General features: G+C 48.6%; 1 protein-coding gene and 1 long non-coding RNA gene across 5 annotated transcripts in view; one reads left to right on the top strand and one right to left on the bottom strand.

Moving 5' to 3' along the window:
• The window catches only part of LOC138282563 (uncharacterized), an 822,484-nt gene that overhangs the window by 766,045 nt on the left and 31,813 nt on the right, over positions 1 to 24,626 (top strand). The window contains exon 4 of the long non-coding RNA XR_011200971.1: positions 19,341 to 19,436. This is a non-coding gene — a long non-coding RNA (uncharacterized lncRNA). The remainder of the gene's footprint in view (positions 1 to 19,340; positions 19,437 to 24,626) is intronic.
• The window catches only part of MYBL1 (MYB proto-oncogene like 1), an 802,126-nt gene that overhangs the window by 736,245 nt on the left and 41,255 nt on the right, over positions 1 to 24,626 (bottom strand). The gene's annotated exons all lie outside the window — the stretch shown is intronic.

Below are 24,626 nucleotides of genomic sequence, written 5' to 3' on the forward strand. Positions count from 1 at the left end.
GGCAACAGAGGCTCCGCCGCAGCGGAGGCCGGATGTAGCACCTCTGTTAAAAGGTTTTGTTTAGCCTCCACCACCGGCAAAGGCAGGTCCAAAAAACTAGCTGCCTTCCGTACCACTGCATGAAAGGAAGCAGCCTCCTCAGTATACTCCCCCGGGGACGAAAGATCCCACTCAGGGGAAGTGTCCAGCCCACTGGCCGACTCCAGTCCACGCAGCCCATCACCCGAGTCCTCTAGCTCTCCTTCCTCCAGGGCTCGTTGGTACTCCTGCTCTTCTAATACACGGAGAGCACGTCTCCTGGAATGAAGTCGCTGTTCAATACGCGGAGTCGACAATGCCTCCGCCGAAGTCGAAGATCGGCGCCGATCTTCAGAAGCCACCGACGCCGCGTCCGGCGCCACAGGTAACTTCGGCGCCGACAAAAGAGCAGCTGAAGCAGATGGACCCACCGGAGTCACAGGCCGAAATCCCGACTTCGACGTCGACGGGATGGAAATCCCCGGGGCCAATCCTTCTGAAGCCACCGGAGCGGCCACCGGCGCCGACACTGGCGCCGAGCCCACGTTCCCAAAAGGGAGAAAGGGCATAAAGGGTGCCGGCCGAAGAGGCGCAGGATCACCCAAAGAAAAGGCCAAAGGCCCAGCCGGAGCACCCCCTGGAGCCATCTGTTGGAAGATGGCATACATCGCATTCAAGAATGCGGAACTATCGGCTCCAGGGGTGGGAAAAGCCGGATACTGAGGTGCCTGTCTCGGAGGCGACCCCGACGCCGGCCTCGGCGTCTGCGCCGGAGAAAACACCTGAGGCTCCAATACCTCAATCACCGACGCCTGTCCAGGTGAAGTCGGAGACGCCGGAGAGGGCAACGGCGTCGAAGGATGCGGCGTAACCGTGGGACTGATCTCCCATGTCCTTGGGCGCCGTTCCGAAGACCTGGAACGAGTTTCCTTCGAATGACGCCGAGATTCTCTACGGCGCCGGGAGTCTCGATGACGCCGATGTCTTGGAGAAGAAGACTTCTTGTGATGCTTCTCCTTCGATTTAGCCATAAACAGCTTCGCCTCACGTTCCTTGAGGGCCTTTGGATTCATGTGCTCGCATGAATCACAAGTCGAGACGTCGTGGTCGGAGCTCAAACACCAAAGGCAATCGGAATGAGGATCCGTCACCGACATCTTGCCTCCACACTCACGACAAGGCTTAAATCCAGACTTTCTCTGCGACATTATTACCACAGCGAAAGACTACGCAGCAAAAATACACTGTAACCAAAAAAGTAACAGTTGCTTCCTCGAAGATAACCGTTTCGAATGCACGGAAAAAAGGGAACTGACGTCCGCACGTCGTCGAGGACCTCTTATTGCCTGTATGACGTCAGACGGCGTCGCGTGGGCTAGAGTGACGTCCTCGTCGACGTGCAGAGACTAGTAAGAAGATTTCCGTCGAATGCTGGCGCCATGGGAGTATTCATTAGGTGAGGAATCCACAGGCAGTTGTATCCATCAGAAACCAGGGTTACACCCTCTAAATCCCCCTACATGATAACGTACGTTATCCCAGTTGCTCTATGTGTATTAGCACACGTGAACACAAATGATTTAAGAAGATTTATAATCTCCAAAAGTAACTAAACTCTTTTAGAAGACATCTGTACATTAGCAATTATATATAATGACAAACTATAAATTTTCTCCTAATGGCATAGTTTCAAATATTAAATTACAAGTCTTAAATAATCCAGTCCTCCACAAATTTGCCAGTCCATCAAAAATCAAAGTTTATACGATCCAAATTTACTCCATTCATCCAATATGGTCCTTTGTATAAAGTTGCCACTTCCCGTTCATCCAACTCCGTCAACACATGATTCATCCGGGGCGTACCCCTGGATTTCATCAGGACTTCCTATAATAATATTTTCTTATAAGTAATATTGTAATATGCCATTGATATATTACATTCCAAATTATATTACAAGCTTATGTTACATCAAAATAGATTATATGTTAGATACTGGGAACCATAATAATACATTCCATATGTCACCATAATTCCTAATACAGATCAAAATAAGTATTCCAACATAAGACAATAAATAATCTATAATCATTCCATGTGTGTATACAAGCATGCGTAAAAAACACCATAACTGTGAGGCAATCCAAACACCCTATTCATCTCCCATTATAATCCCAATTGTGTGATCAAAAAATGTCTTAATAGTCATACCTTCCAAACTATAAAATATAAATATATAAATGCAACTACAGTAGTCGAGCCTAGTACTTCAGCTGACTCTTCATCTACATCTAGGAGTAGTTTGGTTACAGATTTGAGTGATGCGGAGTTGAGTGAATCACATATTAGATCAGATATACAGGGGCCAGGTTTTTTACAGGAACTCAGAAGAATAAAACAGGGCAATTGGGAGTTAAATCAAAAGAGAAATCGGTTAGGAAGACAAGAAGAGGGAAAAGAGGAGGAAAAAAGCGAAACTTATTTGGGTATAAGAACAAGGTCACAGGACAAGAAGACATAGAATTACATACAGAATGTGAAAATAATGTAGTGAATTTGTCAGATAAGCAATTGTCATCCGATATGATATCTCTATTGAATAAAGGTCTTGGATTTAGTCCATCATCTGTGGGAGACGTGTAATTCTAAAATAGATTTATACAAATTTATTAGGAAGCTGAAATTGAAAAAGTTCTTTGATTCACGCATTAGAGATGGAGGATGCAGTCCCACCAGTCGAAGTTATGCATAGTGAGTTATCTATTCAGGATATTCACGACACGGTTGCACTAATGTCTATTACAGATTATGAAGAGGATCCGGTTACGGTCTTTACAGTTTTACAGGATTTGAATTTACCGTCTGATATACATGTTCCCAGCGGTCTTAAGCAGAAATCAACTTGAGTACCTAGATCACTAGTTGATAGTAATATAGAGACTTTCTTTAAAATGGTATGGAGTGATTTGAATAAGGAGGAGTTAAAGAAAACTTCACCAAGACAATCTAATTTAAAGGATAAGGAGTTGGTTGCATTAAAAGCTCTTAAATCTGATGGGGATGTGGTCATCAAAAGAGCAGATAAGGGGGTTAATATAGTTGTTATGAATCGTGAGGACTATGAGCAGGAGGTATATATACAACTCAACGATACCAAATGTTATGAAAACTTAGCATATAATCCAATCATGGTCTTAACTAGAGACATTAACAACCTGTTGAAGGCATATAGAGACAGAGGATTACTGAATGAAGATGAATATCTTTACCTACAGGTATATCGCCCCAAATTTCCTTGTATTTATACTTTACCAAAAATTTATAAACAGTCCATATTCCCTCCAGGGAGACCTATAGTCTCAGGACTGGGAGGTCCTACAGAGAGACTTTCAGAATTCATAGATATTTTTTTGCAACCATTTGTCTGTAATTTACCCTCCTATATTAAGGATACCAAACATATATTAGGTATATTATCAGATATACAGTGGGAGACAGGTATGTTTATGGTGACGTTAGACATTGTAGCTTTGTATACCTCAATTCAACACACATTTGGTTTGAAAGCCATTCAACACTTTTTGAACAGAAGATCCGTAAATTTTCTGGAGCATACACAGATGATACTTAATATGATTGATTTCATACTGAATAATAACTATTTTCTCTTTAAGAGTGAATGGTATACATAGAAACAAGGTGTGGCAATGGGCTCCAAATTCTCCCCCTCTTAAGCAAATATGTTTATGGGGTGGTTTGAGGAAACTTGGCTATGAGGCCCAGGGGCAGCAAGATGGCACACGCATATTCTCTATTGGGGGCGATACATCGATGATTGTTTCATGTTATGGACAGGAAATGAATCGACATTAGAAGAATTTTGCAAATATCTCAATGAGAATGATGTGAATATTAACTTCACATTTAAATTTAGTGAGACATCTAGAATTTTTGAATGTGGAATTTTTTGTTGAAGATAACAAAATTGAGAGCAGATTATATCGCAAACCTACATCCTGTAATACTTTACTTCATGCTACAAGTGCTCATCCCCAGCATCAGATAAAGGCGATACCATTAGGAGAGATGATTAGAGCGAGGAGAAACTGCAGTAAAAATGAGGAATTTTACGAACAGATCAAAGACATGGGACAGAGATTTTTAGTGATAGGTTATTCGGAGACAACTATACGAAAATCTTTAAGGAAAGTGTGGAATTTGCCTCGTACACAGACATTAGAATCAGGTGTGTATAAGTTGAATGTCAAAAAGCAAGACAGAGATCATAAGATTAGAATTATCCTAGACTATACGGAAAACTCTCGGAAATTAATTCGGATTATGAATAAACACTGGTCTGTACTAACCCGGGATGAAACAGTTAGGAAATATATTGGTAATAGACCAGAGGTTGTTTACAGAAGAGGCAACACTTTGAATAATATCCTAAGTCCTAGTTATCTGTCGGATAAAACTAAATTGGACTGGCTCAGTAAGCGGAATTTGGGTTTTTATAAATGTGGGTCATGTGCAGTATGCAAATGGGCCTGGCAGCCCAAAAAGGAACTATATGATATAAAAGGTAATATGGTGCCCATCAAATCACATATAGATTGCAACACAAAATATGTAATTTATATGATTATCTGTAAATGTGACAAAATGTATGTAGGTAGTACGATACGTCCGTTAAAAGTTAGGATTGCAGAACACAGGAGGGCGATCAATCAAGAAGATGAGAGATATCCTATAGCATCTCATATGAAAATATGTAAAGCACAGGGCGTTCATAAAGTATTTAAATTTATAGGTTTTGATCACTGTGAAGTTAATCCACGAGGGGGCAATAGGGAGTTAGCCCTACGGAGAAGAGAATCCAGATGGATACTAAGATTGGGGGCTGTGGAACGGGGTCTCAACACAGAATATGAGATGGAGTATTTCTTGGGAGACAGGTACTGATTATATACAGGGAGTGCAGAATTATTAGGCAAGTTGTATTTTTGAGGATTAATTTTATTATTGAACAACAACCATGTTCTCAATGAACCCAAAAAACTCATTAATATCAAAACTGAATATTTTTGGAAGTAGTTTTAGTTTGTTTTTAGTTTTAGCTATGTTAGGGGGATATCTGTGTGTGCAGGTGACTATCACTGTGCATAATTATTAGGCAACTTAACAAAAAAAAATATATACCCATTTCAATTATTTATCATTACCAGTGAAACCAATATAACATCTCAACATTCACAAATATACATTTCTGACATTCAAAAACAAAACAAAAACAAATCAGTGACCAATATAGCCACCTTTCTTTGCAAGGACACTCAAAAGCCTGCCATCCATCGATTCTGTCAGTGTTTTGATCTGTTCACCATCAACATTGCGTGCAGCAGCAACCACAGCCTCCCAGACACTGTTCAGAGAGGTGTACTGTTTTCCCTCCTTGTAAATCTCACATTTGATGATGGACCACAGGTTCTCAATGGGGTTCAGATCAGGTGAACAAGGAGGCCATGTCATTAGATTTCCTTCTTTTATACCCTTTCTTGCCAGCCACGCTGTGGAGTACTTGGACGCGTGTGATGGAGCATTGTCCTGCATGAAAATCATGTTTTTCTTGAAGGATGCAGACTTCTTCCTGTACCACTGCTTGAAGAAGGTGTCTTCCAGGAACTGGCAGTAGGACTGGGAGTTGAGCTTGACTCCATCCTCAACCCGAAAAGGCCCCACAAGCTCATCTTTGATGATACCAGCTCAAACCAGTACTCCACCTCCACCTTGCTGGCGTCTGAGTCGGACTGGAGCTCTCTGCCCTTTACCAATCCAGCCACGGGCCCATCCATCTGGCCCATCAAGACTCACTCTCATTTCATCAGTCCATAAAACCTTAGAAAAATCAGTCTTGAGATATTTCTTGGCCCAGTCTTGACGTTTCAGCTTCTGTGTCTTGTTCAGTGGTGGTCGTCTTTCAGCCTTTCTTACCTTGGCCATGTCTCTGAGTATTGCACACCTTGTGCTTTTGGGCACTCCAGTGATGTTGCAGCTCTGAAATATGGCCAAACTGGTGGCAAGTGGCATCGTGGCAGCTGCACGCTTGACTTTTCTCAGTTCATGGGCAGTTATTTTGCGCCTTGGTTTTTCCACACGCTTCTTGCGACCCTGTTGACTATTTTGAATGAAACGCTTGATTGTTCGATGATCACGCTTCAGAAGCTTTGCAATTTTAAGAGTGCTGCATCCCTCTGCAAGATATCTCACTATTTTTGACTTTTCTGAGCCTGTCAAATCCTTCTTTTGACCCATTTTGCCAAAGGAAAGGAAGTTGCCTAATAATTATGCACACCTGATATAGGGTGTTGATGTCATTAGACCACACCCCTTCTCATTACAGAGATGCACATCACCTAATATGCTTAATTGGTAGTAGGCTTTCAAGCCTATACAGCTTGGAGTAAGACAACATGCATAAAGAGGATGATGTGGTCAAAATACTCATTTGCCTAATAATTCTGCACTCCCTGTAGTTAAGGAACTTTCAGTAGTTATGAGCGAAGGGTTATATGGAATTGTTAGTATGTGGATAATATTAGGTTTATGCGATGAGTATAGCAATGAATATAGACTTTTTAATAAGATTACTGTATAGGATGCTAGGACTATGTCTATAATACAGGCACCTTTTGTTAAAGAATGAACTATTTAGATAATCTAAATTCAAATTTGGGTTAACTTATATAATTGGAGGTATTGCTGATATAGGTACATATATGCTGTTGCCCTGAATCATTTCTATATTTAGGCGAGTAACAAAGGAAATGCCCACATAATGTATTGTAGTTCAGACAGCAGAGATCTAAGTCCGTTTTTAATTTCTACTATCGGATATAGGAACGGGAGTTTTATTAGTCCGTTCTCTCTTTCCATGGAAAGAAGAACGTGTAAATAGATCGAAGACGCAGAGCGTCGGTTTCATCACACGCGAGAAGGTTTAGAGCGTACTCGCTCCCCTTCACACTTGTAGCTGGTAAGCCAGTTTTCATTCTTAGAAATTATGAAACAAGTGTACGCAAATGCGGGTAACACTTGGAGGGCTTTTACTTAAGGAGAACAGCAGTGTTCAATGTGAATATTTGATTGTTTTTTATAGGAATTGAGAGGCCTTATACATTTACTGAAATGAAAGTTTGGGGATACAGATAATTGGGTGAGTCTGGCAATATACTCAGTGTAGCGGTGTCATGTTGCTTATGGAGTTTTATAAAGAAAATATATTCTGTATTGTCAATGATTAAAATCTACGTTTCAGCTAGATATATGGAAGATTTTGGAAGTAACAGGGAGCACTGATCTATATATTCAACATCCCATTATAGTTTGGAAGGTATGACTATTAAGACATTTTTTGATCACACAATTGGGATTATAATGGGAGATAAGAACGAGTTACTTACCTTCGGTAACGACTTTTCTGGTGGATACATTAGCTACCTGTGGATTCCTCGCCTAATGAATACTCCCATGGCGCCAGCATTCGACGGAAATCTTCTTACTAGTCTCTGCACGTCGACGAGGACGTCACTCTAGCCCACGCGACGCCGTCTGACGTCATACAGGCAATAAGAGGTCCTCGACGACGTGCGGACGTCAGTACCAATCATTTTTTACGTGCATGAGAACAACCAGGCAATGCAATGAAAGAGCAAGGCAACATCCCATTACATTGTAAAAATACACAACATTGCATGAATAACTGTAAATCTTTTATATATATATATATATAACTCTCTCTTTTTAAAATATATATCTACACATCAAGTATATACACAAAGATATATACATATATACATATAATATATACAACATCTATTGCACCCTCAAAGACCAAGAGGAGCGTACTCAAGGATTACTTGGTAAGACCAGAAAGGCAACGGGGAGGCGGGTGGGACCGTGAGGAATCCACAGGTAGCTAATGTATCCACCAGAAAAGTCGTTACCGAAGGTAAGTAACTCGTTCTTCTGATGGATACAACTACCTGTGGATTCCTCACCTAATGAATAGAGTCCCAAAGCAGTACCACGCCCGGCGGTGGGTGCCTAAATAGTCAAACCAAGAAATCCTGCAGCACTGACCGTGCAAAATGGCCGTCCCTTCTAACCTCAGAATCCAAACAGTAATGTTTTGCAAAAGTGTGAAGGGACGACCAAGTTGCGGCCTTGCAGATGTCGACCACAGGAACACCTCTGGCCAAGGCCGAAGTGGCCGACTTAGCTCTGGTGGAATGAGCTCTAATGCCCTCAGGAGGATCCTTCTTTGCCAAAGAGTAACAGATTTTAATGCAAAGAACAACCCACCTGGATGGTGTTCTCTTGTGGACTGCCTTTCCTCTCCTCTTGCCCACGTATCCAATAAACAGCTGATCCTCCAGCCTGAAATCCTTTGTTCTATCAATAAAGAAGCTCAACGCCCTCTTTGGGTCCAGACGGTGCAGTCTTTCTTCCTCTTTGGAAGGATGAGGCGGAGGATAGAACGTGGACAAAGTAATTGCCTGAGCCAAATGGAAAGGTGAAACAACCTTCGGGAGGAAAGCAGCCTTGGTCCTCAACACCACCTTTTATAAAAAGTTGTATAAGGGGGCTTTACTGATAAGGCCTGCAACTCACTCACTCTCCTTGCTGATGTTATAGCTATCAGGAAGACTGTTTTTAAAACCAAATACCTTAAGGGGCAAGAATGCATAGGTTCAAAAGGGGACCCCATAAGGAAAGTCAGGACCAAGGACAAATCCCATTGCGGCATAACGAATGGCTTTGGAGGATACTTATTTAGAAGACCTTTCAAGAATCTGATAACAATAGGGGATTTAAATAAAGATGGTTGGTCTGGAAGACATATGAAGGCTGACAAGGCCGATAAATAACCCTTAATGGTAGCCACTGCACAACCTTTCTGCGCTAGAGACAGAGCAAAAGACAAAACGTCCGATAGATGAGCATGCAAAGGATCAATCTGCCTCTCTCCACACCACGCAACAAATTTAGACCATCTATTAGCGTAGATAGATTTAGTGGAGTGTCGCCTGGCCGCTAATATAACATCCACTACCTCAGGCGGGAGAGAGAAGGAACTCAGGTTGCCCCGTTCAATCTCCAGGCATGTAGGTGCAGACTCTGGAGGTTGGGGTGTAGAACCTGCCCCTGCGACTGCGAGAGGAGGTCTGCCCTGAAAGGGAGACGGAGCGGAGGGCACATTGAGAGTTGGAGCAGGTCGGAGTACCATACCCTCCTTGGCCAATCCGGAGCTATTAGGATGACTAGAGCCCGGTCCTGGCGAATCTTCCTCAATACTCGAGGAATCAAGGGTATGGGAGGAAACGCGTAAAGCAACTGGCCGCACCAGGTTATTTGAAACGCGTCCCCCAACGCTCCCTGCATCGGATACTGGAGGCTGCAGAATAACGGACAATGCGCGTTCTCTCGAGTGGCAAACAGATCTACCCGAGGAAACCCCCACCTCTGGAAGATTAAACGGACTTGATCTGGATGGAGACGCCACTCGTGGTCTGCCGAGAATTGGCGACAGACTGTCCGCACGCACGTTCAAGACTCCGGCCAGATGGTTTGCTATCAAGCAAATCTGATGGTCCTTTGCCCAGGACCATAGTCGAAGAGCTTCTCTGCAGAGAAGGTACGACCCCACTCCTCCCTGCTTGTTTATGTACCACATCGTGGTAGTATTGTCCGTTAGGACCTGTACCGACTGACCACGAAGGGAAGGGAGGAAGGCCTTGAGAGCCAGACGTACAGCCCGTAACTCTAACAGATTGATGTGAAACATCTGTTCCTCTGGAGACCAAAGACCTTTGATCTCCAGATCCCCCAGATGAGCTCCCCACCCTAGAGTGGAAGCATCCGTTATGACTGTGGCCACTGGTGGCGACTGCTGGAACGGCTTTCCTTGTGAAAGATTGTTGCTTGCAATCCACCACTTCAAATCCACAGCAGCATCTCTAGAGATCTTGACAGTACTCTCTAGATCCCCTTTGTGTTGAGACCAATGCCTTCGGAGGCACCACTGAAGAGCCCTCATGTGCCAGCGAGCATGCGTGACCAACAGAATGCAGGAGGCAAACAGACCGAGCAGACGAAGGACCTTGAGGACTGGAACTACCGCTCCATTTCGAAACATTGGAACCAAATCCTGAATATCTTGAATCCGCTGAGGCGGAGGAAAGGCCCGACCCAATGTTGTATCCAGTACTGCCCCTATGAACAGGAGGCGCTGAGAGGGCTCTAGGTGAGATTTGGGGTCGTTCACCGAAAAACCCAGGTCGAACAACAACTGGGTTGTTGACTGCAGATGATGCGACACAAGCTCCGGGGACTTGGCTTTGATCAACCAGTCGTCCAAGTAAGGGAATACTGCTATCCCCTTCCTTCTGAGTTCTGCCGCAACCACCAACATCACCTTCGTGAAGACTCGAGGTGCTGAAGTAAGACCAAACGGAAGGACCGCAAACTGATAGTGTTGCGATCCCACCACAAACCGGAGATACTTCCTGTGTGACTTGAGTATCGGGATATGAAAGTAAGCATCCTGCAAGTCGACAGACACCATCCAGTCTTCCTTGTTCAACGCCAAAAGCACCTGTGCTAGGGTCAGCATCTTGAATTTTTCCTGCTTGAGGAACCAATTCAAGATCCTCAGGTCCAGAATTGGTCTCAAACGACCATCCTTCTTGGGAATCAGGAAATACCTTGAGTAACATCCTCGACCCCTTTCCTGCTCTGGGACCAACTCCACCGCGCCCTTGGAAAGGAGGGCTTGTACCTCCTGTTCTAGCAACAGGAGGTGTTCTTCTGAACAATAAGAAGGGCGGGCGGGATGAGGGGCGGGAACTCCCGAAAGGGAAGGGTGTAGCCTTTTCCCACAATACTGAGAACCCAAGTGTCCGTTGTAACAGTCTTCCATTTGGTGAGAAAATGCTGTAATCTTCCCCCTACAGGAGAGGAGTGAGTGGGAAATGGTGGAAGCCTAAGGCTGCTTCCCCTGCTGCACCCCGCCAGAGGATGAGGAAGAGGCAGAGTGCTGCTGAGAGGCTCCTCTGGTGCGGACCCTACCTCTCCCCCTGAAAGATCTATAGGGATGGGAAGAGGCAGGTTGCTGATATCTTCCCCGAAAGGAAGAGGAGGAAGAGCCACGCCCAAATCCACGAAACCTCCTGAAAAATCTGGAAGAGGCCGTGGAAAAAGGAGCTTGGAGCCCTAACGACTTAGCCGTGGCCCTGCTTTCCTTAAAACGTTCCAAGGCCGAATCAGCCTTGGCTCCAAACAGTTTGTCCCCATCAAACGGGAGATCCAACAATGTGGACTGTACATCCGCAGAAAAGCCCGAGTTACGGAGCCAGGCCTGTCTCCTTGCCACCACAGTTGTGCCCATTGCTCTGGCTACCGAGTCGGTCGTATCCAGTCCCGTCTGGATAATCTGGGTCGCAGCAGCCTGGGCATTTGAAACAACATCCAAAAGACCCTGGGGAAGCTCTGTAAATGATGAGGAAATGTCATCCATCAGAGCATGAATATACCTCCCCAGGATACAGGTTGCGTTGGTGGCCTTCAACGCCAGACTGCAGGACGAAAAAATCTTCTTGGACTGCGCCTCTAGTTTCTTTGAATCTCTGTCCCCAGGCACCGTCGGGAAAGAACCAGGCGCTGACTTAGATGAACAGGAGGCCTGCACCACCAAGCTCTCTGGCGTAGGGTGCCTAGACAGAAAAACAGGGTCAGTCGGAGCCGCCCGATACCTCCTGGCCACGGCTCTGTGAACTGCTGGGGAAGATGCCGGCCTCTTCCACACCTCTATCACCGGATCCAGCAGAGCGTCATTAAATGGCAAGAGAGGCTCCGCCGCAGCTGAGGCCGGATGTAGCACCTCTGTTAGAAGGTTTTGTTTAGCCTCCACCACCGGCAAAGGCAGGTCCAAAAAACTAGCTGCCTTCCGTACCACTGCATGAAAGGAAGCAGCCTCCTCAGTGTATTCTCCCGGGGACGAAAGATCCCACTCAGGGGAAGTGTCCAGCCCACTGGCCGACTCCAGACCACGCAGCCCATCACCCGAGTCCTCTAGCTCTCCTTCCTCCAGGGCTCGTTGGTACTCCTGCTCCTCTAATACACGGAGAGCACGTCTCCTCGAATGAAGCCGTTGTTCAATACGCGGAGTCGACAATGCCTCCGCCGAAGTCGAAGATCGGCGCCGATCTTCAGAAGCCACCGACGCCGCATCCGGCGCCACAGGTAACTTTGGCGCCGACGAAAGAGCAGTTGAAGCAGATGGACCCACCGGAGTCACAGGCCGAAATCCCGACGTCGACGGGATGGAAATCCCCGGGGCCAATCCCTCTGAAGCCACCGGAGCGGCCACCGGCACCGACACTGGCGCCGAGCCCACGTTCCCAAAAGGGAGAAAGGGCATAAAGGGTGCCGGCCGAAGAGGCGCAGGATCACCCAATGAAAAGGCCAAAGGCCCAGCCGGAGCACCCCCTGGAGCCATCTGTTGGAAGATGGCATACATCGCATTCAAGAATGCGGAACTATCGGCTCCAGGGGTGGGAAAAGCCGGATACTGGGGTGCCTGTCTCGGAGGCGACCCCGACGCCGGCCTCGACGTCTGCAACGCCGGAGAAAACACCTGAGGCTCCAATACCTCAATCACCGACGCCTGTCCAGGTGAAGTTGGAGACGCCGGAGAGGGCAACGGCGTCGAAGGATACGGCGTAACCGTGGGACTGATCTCCCATGTCCTTCGGCGCCGATCCGAAGACCTGGAACGAGTCTCCTTCGAATGACGCCGAGATTCTCTACGGCGCCGGGAGTCTCGATGACGCCGATGTCTTGGAGAAGAAGACTTCTTGTGATGCTTCTCCTTCGATTTCGCCATAAACAGCTTCGCCTCACGTTCCTTGAGGGCCTTTGGATTCATGTGCTGGCATGAATCACAAGTCGAGACGTCGTGGTCGGAGCTCAAACACCAAAGGCAATCGGAATGAGGATCCGTCACCGACATCTTGCCTCCACACTCACGACAAGGCTTGAATCCAGACTTTCTCTGCGACATTATTACCACAGCGAAAGACTACGCAGCAAAAATACACTGTAACCACAAAAGTAACAGTTGCTCCCTCGAAGATAACCGTTTCGAATGCACGGAAAAAAGGGAACTGACGTCCGCACGTCGTCGAGGACCTCTTATTGCCTGTATGACGTCAGACGGCGTCGCGTGGGCTAGAGTGACGTCCTCGTCGACGTGCAGAGACTAGTAAGAAGATTTCCGTCGAATGCTGGCGCCATGGGAGTATTCATTAGGTGAGGAATCTACAGGTAGTTGTATCCATCAGAAATAGGGTGTTTGGATTGCCTCACAGTTATGGTGTTTGTTACGCATGCTTGTATACACACATGGAATGATTATAGATTATTTTGATCTGTATTAGGAATTATGGTGATATATGGAATGTATTATTATGGTTCCCAGTATCTAATATATAATCTATTTTGATGTAACATAAGCTTGTAATATAATTTGGAATGTAATATATCAATGGCATATTACAATATTACTTATAAGAAAATATTATTATAGGAAGTCCTGATGAAATCCAGGGGTACGCCCCGGATGAAACACGTGTTGACGGAGTTGGATGAACGGGAAGTGGCAACTTTATACAAAGGACCATATTGGATGAATGGAGTAAATTTGGATCGTATAAACTTTGATTTTTGATGGACTGCAAATTTGTGGAGGACTGGATTATTTAAGACTTGTAATTTAATATTTGAAACTATGCCATTAGGAGAAAATGTATAGTTTGTCATTATATATAATTGCTAATGTACAGATGTCTTATAAAAGAGTTTAGTTACTTTTGGAGATTATAAATCTTCTTAAATCATTTGTGTTCACGTGTGCTAATACACATAGAGCGTTTGACAGTGGATAGTTTGCTTCTAAGATGTTTCTCAAATGTGATTTTTAAATCAAGCACTCGTAATGTAACCTAACCGAGCGATGCTTAACTTGCTCTAAGTGCAGATAATTCCAGAATCCCAAAATGTATCAGATCCATGATATTTCACCTTCACACATTTTACCAATTTCTATCTCATTTAAATTGTTTCCAGGAAAGTAATTTAAATCTAGATTTTACTGCATTATGCATTCTATCAAAACATTTATAAATTAACTAAACATATGTGTTTTTTTCACACTTATAATTATTTTCTAACTTTTTTTTTTTTTTTTTTTTTTAAGTCCACACTTGAGGCTCCCATGTTGCTACATAAAAAGCTACTTGAGCAACTGAATCTGTTTTTGAACTGTGCTAAGGTTTTCAGATTGAGTTTTACCTCCATCGTTCTACTCCTTGATCAGTGTGTAAGCTTTTTAGCACAGTGAGCATTTTGGCAACTCAAAATGCTGCGTCTAAATGGTTATTGCCACAGTAATATAGTTGGACGTTATACTTTTTGTGAATAATACACATGCTTCTTAATCTTGACGTTCTACACTACAACATGCTCCAAGAGTGTTCAATCTCACTAGATCCTGAAAGTCAAAGCCTAAAAAAAAGAGGCACCTGGCAATTCAGTCAGCTCACAATAGTACTCAGTTCCTGTGTTTGCAAGAACAGTCTCAAAATTTATCACAAAGATTGCTTTGAGTATTGTGAGAGGAGGCCTCTTTTTTGCATGGTTAGACGCCACTTTTTGCCTGATGTTGATGTGTTCTAGAAGTTGGTAGTGCCCAGGGCCTTCTAAACAGGTTCCTTGGGCCAGATATCTTTCCCTACAGCTGGTGTGATGCATGACACAATCGATTATACTCTTAAATACCCCTGTAAGTCCCTAGTAAATAGGTACCCCAGTACCCAAGGCAGGAGATATTAAGAATAGCCCCCTGGGGGCATGTAGTGAAAATAGGTAGGTTTGACCACTGACTGTGTTTCATCACTGTGCATATTAGTTGTTCAATGTTCACCAGTTGCAGATTACATTTTGTATTCAGCTGAGCTGCCTGTTGGCTTTATCGTGGCATTAGACATTGCAGTTGAGACATTGCAGATGAGCTGTGTTTTTCCACATTGTAAACTAAGCTTGTTTCTTCTTATTTCTCTCATTAAACACGAACAGTTCATGATAAGAGAGCAAACTGTTTTTTCTTCAGTGCAGGGAACAGGTTGGCTTTGGAGGAGGGAGCCTTGAAATTCTTGGCCAATTCTCAAACGTTGTTTCTTCCAACTCTGACCTACAGTAGCCAGCATGTTTTGAATATTTATATCTGAGAGGGGAGGGCCTTTCAGAAGGCTTTTTCCATGATTCTTTAAGCTATAAAAAGGTGGCTTTGGGCAGTAGTGAGGGCACTTTTCCGAGACCTCAGTCAGGATTGGACATCAAATGCCTGACATTTTCTCGTGAGGGTGGAAATCTCTTTCTCACAGTTGAACAGGGGTCATCAACTTGCTGGCATGAGAAAGATGAAGAGCCTTGGCAGGCCCTCCGGTGATTAATTTTGACTTTATATTATAGCATAAATTCAAAACAAAGAATAATCACATATATTTGCTGTGTATATTGCAGTTGAGAATCACTTTGACAGATTTTCCTCTCATTGCTGTGACTATTTTTAAATACTGTGCCTCCGACCTACTGCTCCCTTTTTAGGAACCTCGTGGTGGAATAATAATAAATGTCTTCTTTAAACTAAGAAGTGCATTCCAGAGATCTTTGTCAGCTCGATCATTAGTGAGAGCAAAACAGGGCAGCAGCACTGATTGTGCAACCCCCAAGGGCCCTGCACCCAGATGCACCCAACATTGCCATTGCAGGCTGAGTGTACTGGGGTAACCCTAAAAGGATAAACTTGACATGGCACACTCTCTGTGTGCCCTGTCCACCAAACACTGCATATACTAAGGGTAAGTCACCCCTCTAGCAGGCCTTTCAGTCCCAAGGCAGGGTGCACCATACTATATGTGAGGGCATAGCTGAATGAGCAATATGCCCCCACTGTGTCCTTGCTAAACCTAGGACATAGTGAGTGAACAGGGCAGCCATTTTAATTATTGTACTGGGCACTGGTCAAAGACGAGTTCCCCAGCTACATAATGGCCACCCTGCACCCTGGGGTGTTTGGTATCAAACAACTCAGAATATTAAATCCAAACTGATACCAGTATTACATTTAACCTTAAATGTACTCAGGGGTCACCTTAGAGGTGCCCCCAGCAAAAACTAACCCTAACTGGCAGAGTTGCTGGCTGGTTCCATCCAGTTGCCACTCCAGACAGCCAATATACAAAGCTGGGGGAGAGCCCTGGCTCTCTGGTTTGTAAGACAATGCCCTTACTGGGTGGAGGAGCTAACACCCCCTCCCTCAGGAATGTGCAACACCCTGGCGGTGAGTTTCAAAGGGCTACAGCCCCGGATACTCGACCCACAGGCCTGCTGCTAGCAGCAGATGGCCTCCCCCTTTGCAAACCCCCACTCTTGGAGGCAGCAAAGGCGGGAAACCACACAAAGTGTAGGAGGAGTGGCCTCACGTAGCCTGCACCACCCCTAAGGGGCTTGCAGGCGAAATTGACCCTTCATTTCATTTTTCCCCATCTTGGAATGGAGAAAAATAGCAAATCAGGTTTAGGAAGGTGACCCTTCCCACAGGAAGTGGTCACTGTAGTGGGTGTAGCCACCTAAGAGCAAGTGTCCCACTGAACACTGCCAGGTTCCCCCGAAAACACCCACTAGATTCAGTATTTAGTGGGCTCCCCTAGACCAAGAATTTCGATTAAAAAAGGATTCCAAGAAGACAAGCACCAAAGAAACCGCTAGGACGAGAACTGAGGACCTGCTGCACAAGAAGAGGCGTCAAGCTGAACAATGGGCCGACCCCAAGAAACCCAGGGGACCTCCAGGCTTCAATGATCACCCCAGATCTCCCTCCTGAGTGGAGGTACCACTCAGGAAAAGAAAGAAAACTGCAAAGGACAAAGAAACCAGTGAAGGACACTTCACTGAATCGCCGATATCCCCGCGACCGGAAGTCACAGCTGGAGCCAACGACACACAGATGACATGCTCCCCAACTGTACCAAGTTGGGTGGCGCTGTGATCCCCAGTGGCCGAGATAGAGCAATACCCTGGGTCCTGGTCAGCTGACATCGGACCAGGAGAAAACCAGCTCCCCCAGAGCTGACAAAGGATCAGGAGGAAGCCCCAGTCGAGGGACTTCAGGAACACCCCAGACCTCTGACCAGAGTGCCCCCGTTGTCCTGTAAGTTACCCCCAAAGAGACTTACCTCCAGCTCCAGTGGACTTCATTGCGCACAGCATCCAAGACATCCAGAACGCCCTGCACCTGGCCTCCCTGGGCCTTGCATCACGGGATCTGCTGTGTGCCCAGGGTCCCCAACCCCTTGTGACCTCGACAGCCAAAGGGGACCCCCAGGCACCACTTTGGATTTGCAAACCAGCTCCTTTTCCAAGTGGCCCTGTGCCAAGAACGTTTCCAACGCTGCTCCCGCCGGAAACAGGAGCTGCCCGAAGCTCTCCAGCTGGCAAAGGTGCCCACCGACCACTGCGACCACCCTGCAAAAGAAGAGACTGGTAACTCAACCATACGATTTTTAATGCAATTTTAAAGTTGACTCCCTATTGATTCCAATGGTGCGTAATTACACACAGAAAGACTAACTTTGCTAAAACTTTAAAAAGTCATAACAAGGAAAGTAATTAACCTTTTCTAAATATTTTGATCTTAAAAATTATATAAACGTCTGAAGTATTTTGTTTTGTTGTAAATTCTGGTCTCAAGTTACTCATTGAGTTTGTGTGGTGCATGATTGGATTTGTGAGTACAGCAAACACTTAGCACATCTCCTGGATTAGCCTGAATGCTCGACCAGCTACCTTAAAAATTAGAGCATTAGGTGGTCTAATTTGTACCCCTGAAAACGAACATGTGGTTGTTCAGACCCTCTGCATAGTGTACTTGGTTTTGTACACTACATAGAGAGCCAGCCTCCAACAAGTATCATAGGTCCTGGACAGTTGGCCAGATGGAAGATTTGTTTTGAGTTAACTATTCCAGTGAATGACAGAAAGCCATACAGACCACCAAGTCCCCTCTGCAACTACAGAAATAGAGTATTTGGCTCCTCTCTCTCCCAACCAATGCAAAAAGGGAAACTTTCTAAATAGTCACCACTCACAAAAATAATATCGTGTTATCCTTTCAACCAGTCTTTGACCTGAAACCGATCGTCCGACAAAGAAGCAATTTTGGCAAGGTTGCCCGGTCTCAAGTTTTAAATTGTGAACTAGTCCTAGATATGATTTAATTCCCTCTGTATTTCGGCCATTCCTACAGCTAATTCATCGGTTTTCTCATTGCAACTCATTTGTTTGCCTAATCATAGTTTCTTTCCAACTTGACACTGGAGGAAATATTCACCTCTTACAAGGCAAAGACGGCAATGGCAACTGGTCTATTTGCTACCATGAATGAATCCTTAGGTCTGCAGGTTTGGTGCTTTATTGATGTATTTGGGAAATATTTTCCTCAAAACATTGTTGAATGAAAATCTTTCTTCTACCTCCTTGGGGAGCTGTGTTACCTCTTTTAGGCCGCATAAAGTTAGCAGGTTTGCAACTGCCATTAGAAGACTTCAGCATAGAGTTATCTCAACAACAGACCAAAAGTCGCCACCAACTGTTATATCCTGATCCACACGGCTTTAGGTTGGCCTTCTGACAGACTACCATTATGGGAGGGCATTTCACAACGTGTGGACCTGTATACTTGTTTGTAACAATTGCATACTTCATAACAACTGCCATGTTTAATAACACATCCATTTTGTATGCCCATGTTATATTAATGTGTTTTAAGTTCCCTCGCCTCTGATGTGCACATCTCGTTTTCGTCATAGGCAAGATAAAGCTAGAATTTTTAATTAAGCTAGCTCAGAATTTGAGATCTTTACTGTTGTGGGTTTTTTTAAGGTCTTTTTGTACTCTCATCATGAGAAAACCCTCAACATGGGAAACTCAATATGTAAAGTTTCTGTCACATGTTCAACTGCCGATGGGAAGCAAAAGTATAATAGTTGGTGAAATTTGGGCAGAGGTTAACATTAGATGATCAAATGCCTGGTGATGCGAAGCTCCAGCTCTCCGAATTGTGACTCACTATTATTGCTTATTTGTGCAAAACAAACATTTTAGAATTCAAGTGGTCTCAGACCTCCTTTTTTTCTTTTTCCCAGTGAACATGGTGCCTTAGACCAGGAACTGCCTGCTCTTTGTGTGGGGCAGGAAGAGTGCTGGATCAGACTTCAAATGACGATCCCAGATGCCAAAAGGTAAGAGACAAATGTCTTCAGGGGAAAGACAGCCACCAGTGTTCAACCCTCTGAAATGGCTGGACAATGTTAGCACAGCTAAATTACAACATGAAGCCTAAACATGAGTATTTGTCTGTTTCTAGGGTTGCTTATATGGGTGCCCATCCGCCCTCTGGGCAGGAGACTACCAGTATACACCAGGTGGGTTTTGGAGGAGTCACGCAGAAAAAAAATAAAGACAGGGAAGTGGTGTGGGTGGTGTGGTGTGGGGGTGTTTCTTTTTTTTCCAGAAGTAATGCAGAGAGGGGAAGACACACAGCTGTGCCATGACCCCAGAACAGATCCAATGAGGACGAACGGATGTGGAAAGAAGCTTTTGAATCCAGCCACACCTGCATCTCCGCTAGCCTCAAAGCATTAACCAGAGAGCAGCCTAAAGCAAAGGGGTACTTTACTTCCACCCCCTCTCCAGAAGATCATTTAGAAGTAAGTACCTGAGGGGCCACTTCTTTCCCATCCTCCTGTCTCCCTTACTACCTCTATGTGAGAAGCTGCAGCACAGGCTAGTAGACACCTTTATGCTTTCCTGTGGGGTACAAATGGAGACTAAGGGGGTGATTCTAACCCTGGCGGTAGGTGATAAAGCGGCGGCCAACCCGCCAACAGGCTGGCGGTCCAACAAATTGAATTCTGACCCTGGCGGGAACCGCCAACACAGCCCGCCACATTAACACTCCGCCCACCACGGCGGTACAGACAAACAGCGCGGCGGTCACCGCCAACAGACAGGCGGCAGACAATGTACCGCCCACAGTATCATAACTCACCAATCCGCCACCTTTTCCGGGGCGGGAGCCCCGCCGATAAAAACACGGCGGAAACAGACTACGAACGGGAAAACGCTCACCTCTACGCACTCCACGAGGAAGGAGGACAGCATGGAACCCGAATTAAACATCCTACCTGCTCTCGTCTACCTGCTCATCTACCACGAGTACGAACGCCGGCGCAGACGACAACGGTGAGTACTGCACCTACGACACACGGGAGGGGGGAGGACGAAAGCTTACGCAACACACATATGCGACCCCCACCCCCCCAAACTATGTACACACCAATGCAGAGCAACAAGTCACAGTGACACCACCCAAACCCCCCTGAAAAATGCAAAGACATAATTAAATTGTGAATAAAAATTTATGTACAAAATAGGCTCTGAAAAGTATTGGTCAACTAGCCAAAAAATCTATATCAAAATAATTCTATATACAGTGCAATGGATAACCGAGGCAATTAGTCCTGCACATCAAAAGAAAATCGAAGTGTCCGTGGGCCAAAGTGTAACAACACAAGGGCAAAGCCCACACAGGAGACCTGAGTCCTTTGGAGAGAACACTGCAGGGGCATCTGATGAAAAAACTACAGGCGCCTCAGGGGGAAGGGAAGGGAAGGGGGGGGCACCACAGCCACATGAGTCCACGACGCCAGATACACGAAGGGGCCACCATGCCTACTGTGCCATCCTGGGGAGTGCAAAGCCACAGTCTCTCAAGTCTCTACAGTAGGTGGGTTGCCCACTGTTACATCCTGGGGAGTGCAAAGTCACAGTCTCTCAAGTCTCTACAGTGGTTGGTTTGCCCACTGTACCATCCTGGGGAGTGCAAAGCCACAGTCTCTCAAGTCTCTACAGTTGGTGGATTGCCCACTGTTCCATCCAGGGGAGTGCAAAGCCACAGTCCATCAGGTGGATTACAGTCTCCACTGGTCAAGGAGGAGGCATGGTGGGCACAGTGAACCGTTAACAGTGCATGCAGGAAGGGCCCAGCGGAGCGGTGCCTGAGACGGCGGGGCCCAGCGGAGCGGTGCTTGAGACGGCGGGGCCCAGCGGAGCGGTGCTTGAGACGGCGGGGCCCAGCGGAGCGGTGCTTGACAGGAAGGGCCCAGCGGAGCGGTGCTTGACAGGAAGGGCCCAGCGGAGCGGTGCCTGAGACGGCGGGGCCCAGCGGAGCAGTGCCTGAGCCGGCGGGGCCCAGCGGAGCGGTGCTTGACAGGAAGGACCCAGCGGAGCGGTGCTTGACAGGAAGGGCCCAGCGGAGCGGTGCTTGAGACGGCGGGGCCCAGCGGAGCGGTGCTTGACAGGAAGGGCCCAGCGAAGCGGTGCTTGACAGGAAGGGCCCAGCGAAGCGGTGCTTTAGACGGCGGGGCCCAGCAGAGCGGTGCTTGAGACGGCGGGGCCCAGCAGAGCGGTGCTTGACAGGAAGGGCCCAGCGAAGCGGTGCTTTAGACGGCGGGGCCCAGCGGAGCGGTGCTTGAGACGGCGGGGCCCAGCGGAGCGGTGCTTGAGACGGCGGGGCCCAGCGGAGCGGTGCTTGACAGGAAGGGCCCAGCGGAGCGGTGCTTGACAGGAAGGGCCCAGCGGAGCGGTGCTTGACAGGAAGGGCCCAGCGGAGCGGTGCTTGACAGGAAGGGCCCAGCGGAGCGGTGCTTGACAGGAAGGGCCCAGCGGAGCGGTGCTTGAGACGGCGGGGCCCAGCGGAGCGGTGCTTGAGACGGCGGGGCCCAGCGGAGCGGTGCTTGAGACGGCGGGGCCCAGCGGAGCGGTGCTTGAGACGGCGGGGCCCAGCGGAGCGGTGCTTGAGACGGCGGGGCCCAGCGGAGCGGTGCTTGAGACGGCGGGGCCCAGCGGAGCGGTGCTTGAGACGGCGGGGCCCAGCGGAGCGGGGCTTGAGACGGCGGGGCCCAGCGGAGCGGTGCTTGACAGGAGGGGCCCAGCGGAGCGGTGCTTGACAGGAAGGGCCCAGCGGAGCGGTGCTTGACAGGAAGGGCCCAGCGGAGCGGTGCTTGAGACGGCGGGGCCCAGCGGAGCGGTGCTTGAGACGGCGGGGCCCAGCGGAGCGGTGCGTGAGACGGCGGGGCCCAGCGGAGCGGTGCTTGAGACGGCGGGGCCCAGCGGAGCGGTGCTTGACAGGAAGGGCCCAGCGGAGCGGTGCTTGACAGGAAGGGCCCAGCGGAGCGGTGCTCTTCTGCACGGCGGGGCCCTGTTCAGCGGTGCTCTTCTGTACGGCGGGGCCCTCTTCAGCGGTGCTCTTCTGCACGGCGGGGCCCTCTTCAGCGGTGCTCTTCTGCACGGCGGGGCCCTCTTCAGCGGTGCTCTTCTGCACGGCGGGGCCCTCTTCAGCGGTGCTCTTCTGCACGGCGGGGCCCTCTTCAGCGGTGCTCATCTGCACGGCGGGGCCCTCTTCAGCGGTGCTCATCTGCACGGCGGGGCCCTCTTCAGCGGTGCTCATCTGCACGGCGGGGCCCTCTTCAGCGGTGCTCTTCTGCACGGCGGGGCCCTCTTCAGCGGTGCTCTTCTGCACGGCGGGGCCCTCTTCAGCGGTGCTCTTCTGCACGGCGGGGCCCTCTTCAGCGGTGCTCTTCTGCACGGCGGGGCCCTCTTCAGCGGTGCTCTTCTGCACGGCGGGGCCCTCTTCAGCGGTGCTCTTCTGCACGGCGGGGCCCTCTTCAGCGGTGCTCTTCTGCACGGCGGGGCCCTCTTCAGCGGTGCTCTTCTGCACGGCGGGGCCCTCTTCAGCGGTGCTCTTCTGCACGGCGGGGCCCTCTTCAGCGGTGCTCTTCTGCACGGGGGGGCCCTCTTCAGCGGTGCTCTTCTGCACGGCAGGGCTCTCTTCAGCGGTGCTCTTCTGCACGGCGGGGCCCTCTTCAGCGGTGCTCTTCTGCACGGCGGGGCCCTCTTCAGCGGTGTTCTTCTTCAAGGCGGGCCCTCTTCAGCGGTGCTCTTCTTCAAGGCGGGCCCTCTTCAGCGGTGCTCTTCTGCACGGCGGGGCCCTCTTCAGCGGTGCTCTTCTGCACGGCGGGGCCCTCTTCAGCGGTGCTCTTCTGCACGGCGGGGCCCTCTTCAGCGGTGCTCTTCTTCAAGGCGGGCCCTCTTCAGCGGTGCTCTTCTGCACGGCGGGGCCCTCTTCAGCGGTGCTCTTCTGCACGGCGGGGCCCTCTTCAGCGGTGCTCTTCTGCACGGCGGGGCCCTCTTCAGCGGTGCTCTTCTGCACGGCGGGGCCCTCTTCAGCGGTGCTCTTCTGCACGGCGGGGCCCTCTTCAGCGGTGCTCTTCTGCACGGCGGGGCCCTCTTCAGCGGTGCTCTTCTGCACGGCGGGGCCCTCTTCAGCGGTGCTCTTCTGCACGGCGGGGCCCTCTTCAGCGGTGCTCTTCTGCACGGCGCGGCCCTCTTCAGCGGTGCTCTTCTGCACGGCGCGGCCCTCTTCAGCGGTGCTCTTCTGCACGGCGCGGCCCTCTTCAGCGGTGCTCTTCTGCACGGCGCGGCCCTCTTCAGCGGTGCTCTTCTGCACGGCGGGGCCCTCTTCAGCGGTGCTCTTCTGCACGGCGGGCCCTCTTTAGCAGTGCTCTTCTGCACGGCGGGGCCCTCTTTAGCAGTGCTCTTCTGCACGGCGGGGCCCTCTTCAGCGGTGCTCGTCCAGTAAGTCAAGGGAGCCAGACCTGGCCTGGACTCCCTGCTCAGTCGCCCTCCGACCGTGCTGTTGCTGGACCCTTCGGTGACGGAGTCCTGGGCCCTTTGGTGTCCTCCCTAACACCCGGGATGGGGCTTGTGGGGCCCTCCTGCTCCGCGCTCCTGCTGGCTGACTTCTCCGCCCTGCTGCCCTTTCGCTCCTTAGATGGGGCTCTCGGGCCCTTGCCTCCCCTAGATGTTATGGCTGGTGAAGTGGGCAAACTTTGCTCCTTGGGGGCAGCCGTGTCAGTCCTCTCACGGCGGCCCGTTAGTTTCCTGGTCCTCTTGCCTGGGGGAGGGCTGGCTGTCCCCTTGCTGCTGATTGAAGTGTCACTGCTGGCAAAGGGTGGACTCCAGAACCCATGCACCACAGTGACACTCGAAGCTGGGCTGGTGGTGGCTGAGGTGCTCTTGGGACTCTTTGCAGATGGAGGGGGTGGGTCATGGGAGGGAAAGAGGTTAAGATTAGCGAGGAAAAGTTTTTTAGGACCAAGGTAAAGGGTAGGAGAAGTGGTGATGGGAGTGGAGGAAGAGGATGTGGTTGTAGGAGAGTCAGGTGTGCTGTCTTTGGGTGCAGGTGCTTGTGCTGGAGGCTGTCGTGAGGTGGATGGCTGTTGGGTGGGTGTCTGCCTGCGTTTGTGTGTCTTGGAAGAGGGGGTGACAGACACAGTGGGAGAGGACACAGGGGACGTGTAAATGGCAGT

Source organism: Pleurodeles waltl, chromosome 2_2 (genome assembly GCF_031143425.1).
Source record: "Pleurodeles waltl isolate 20211129_DDA chromosome 2_2, aPleWal1.hap1.20221129, whole genome shotgun sequence".
Classification (NCBI taxonomy): Eukaryota; Metazoa; Chordata; class Amphibia; order Caudata; family Salamandridae; genus Pleurodeles; species Pleurodeles waltl.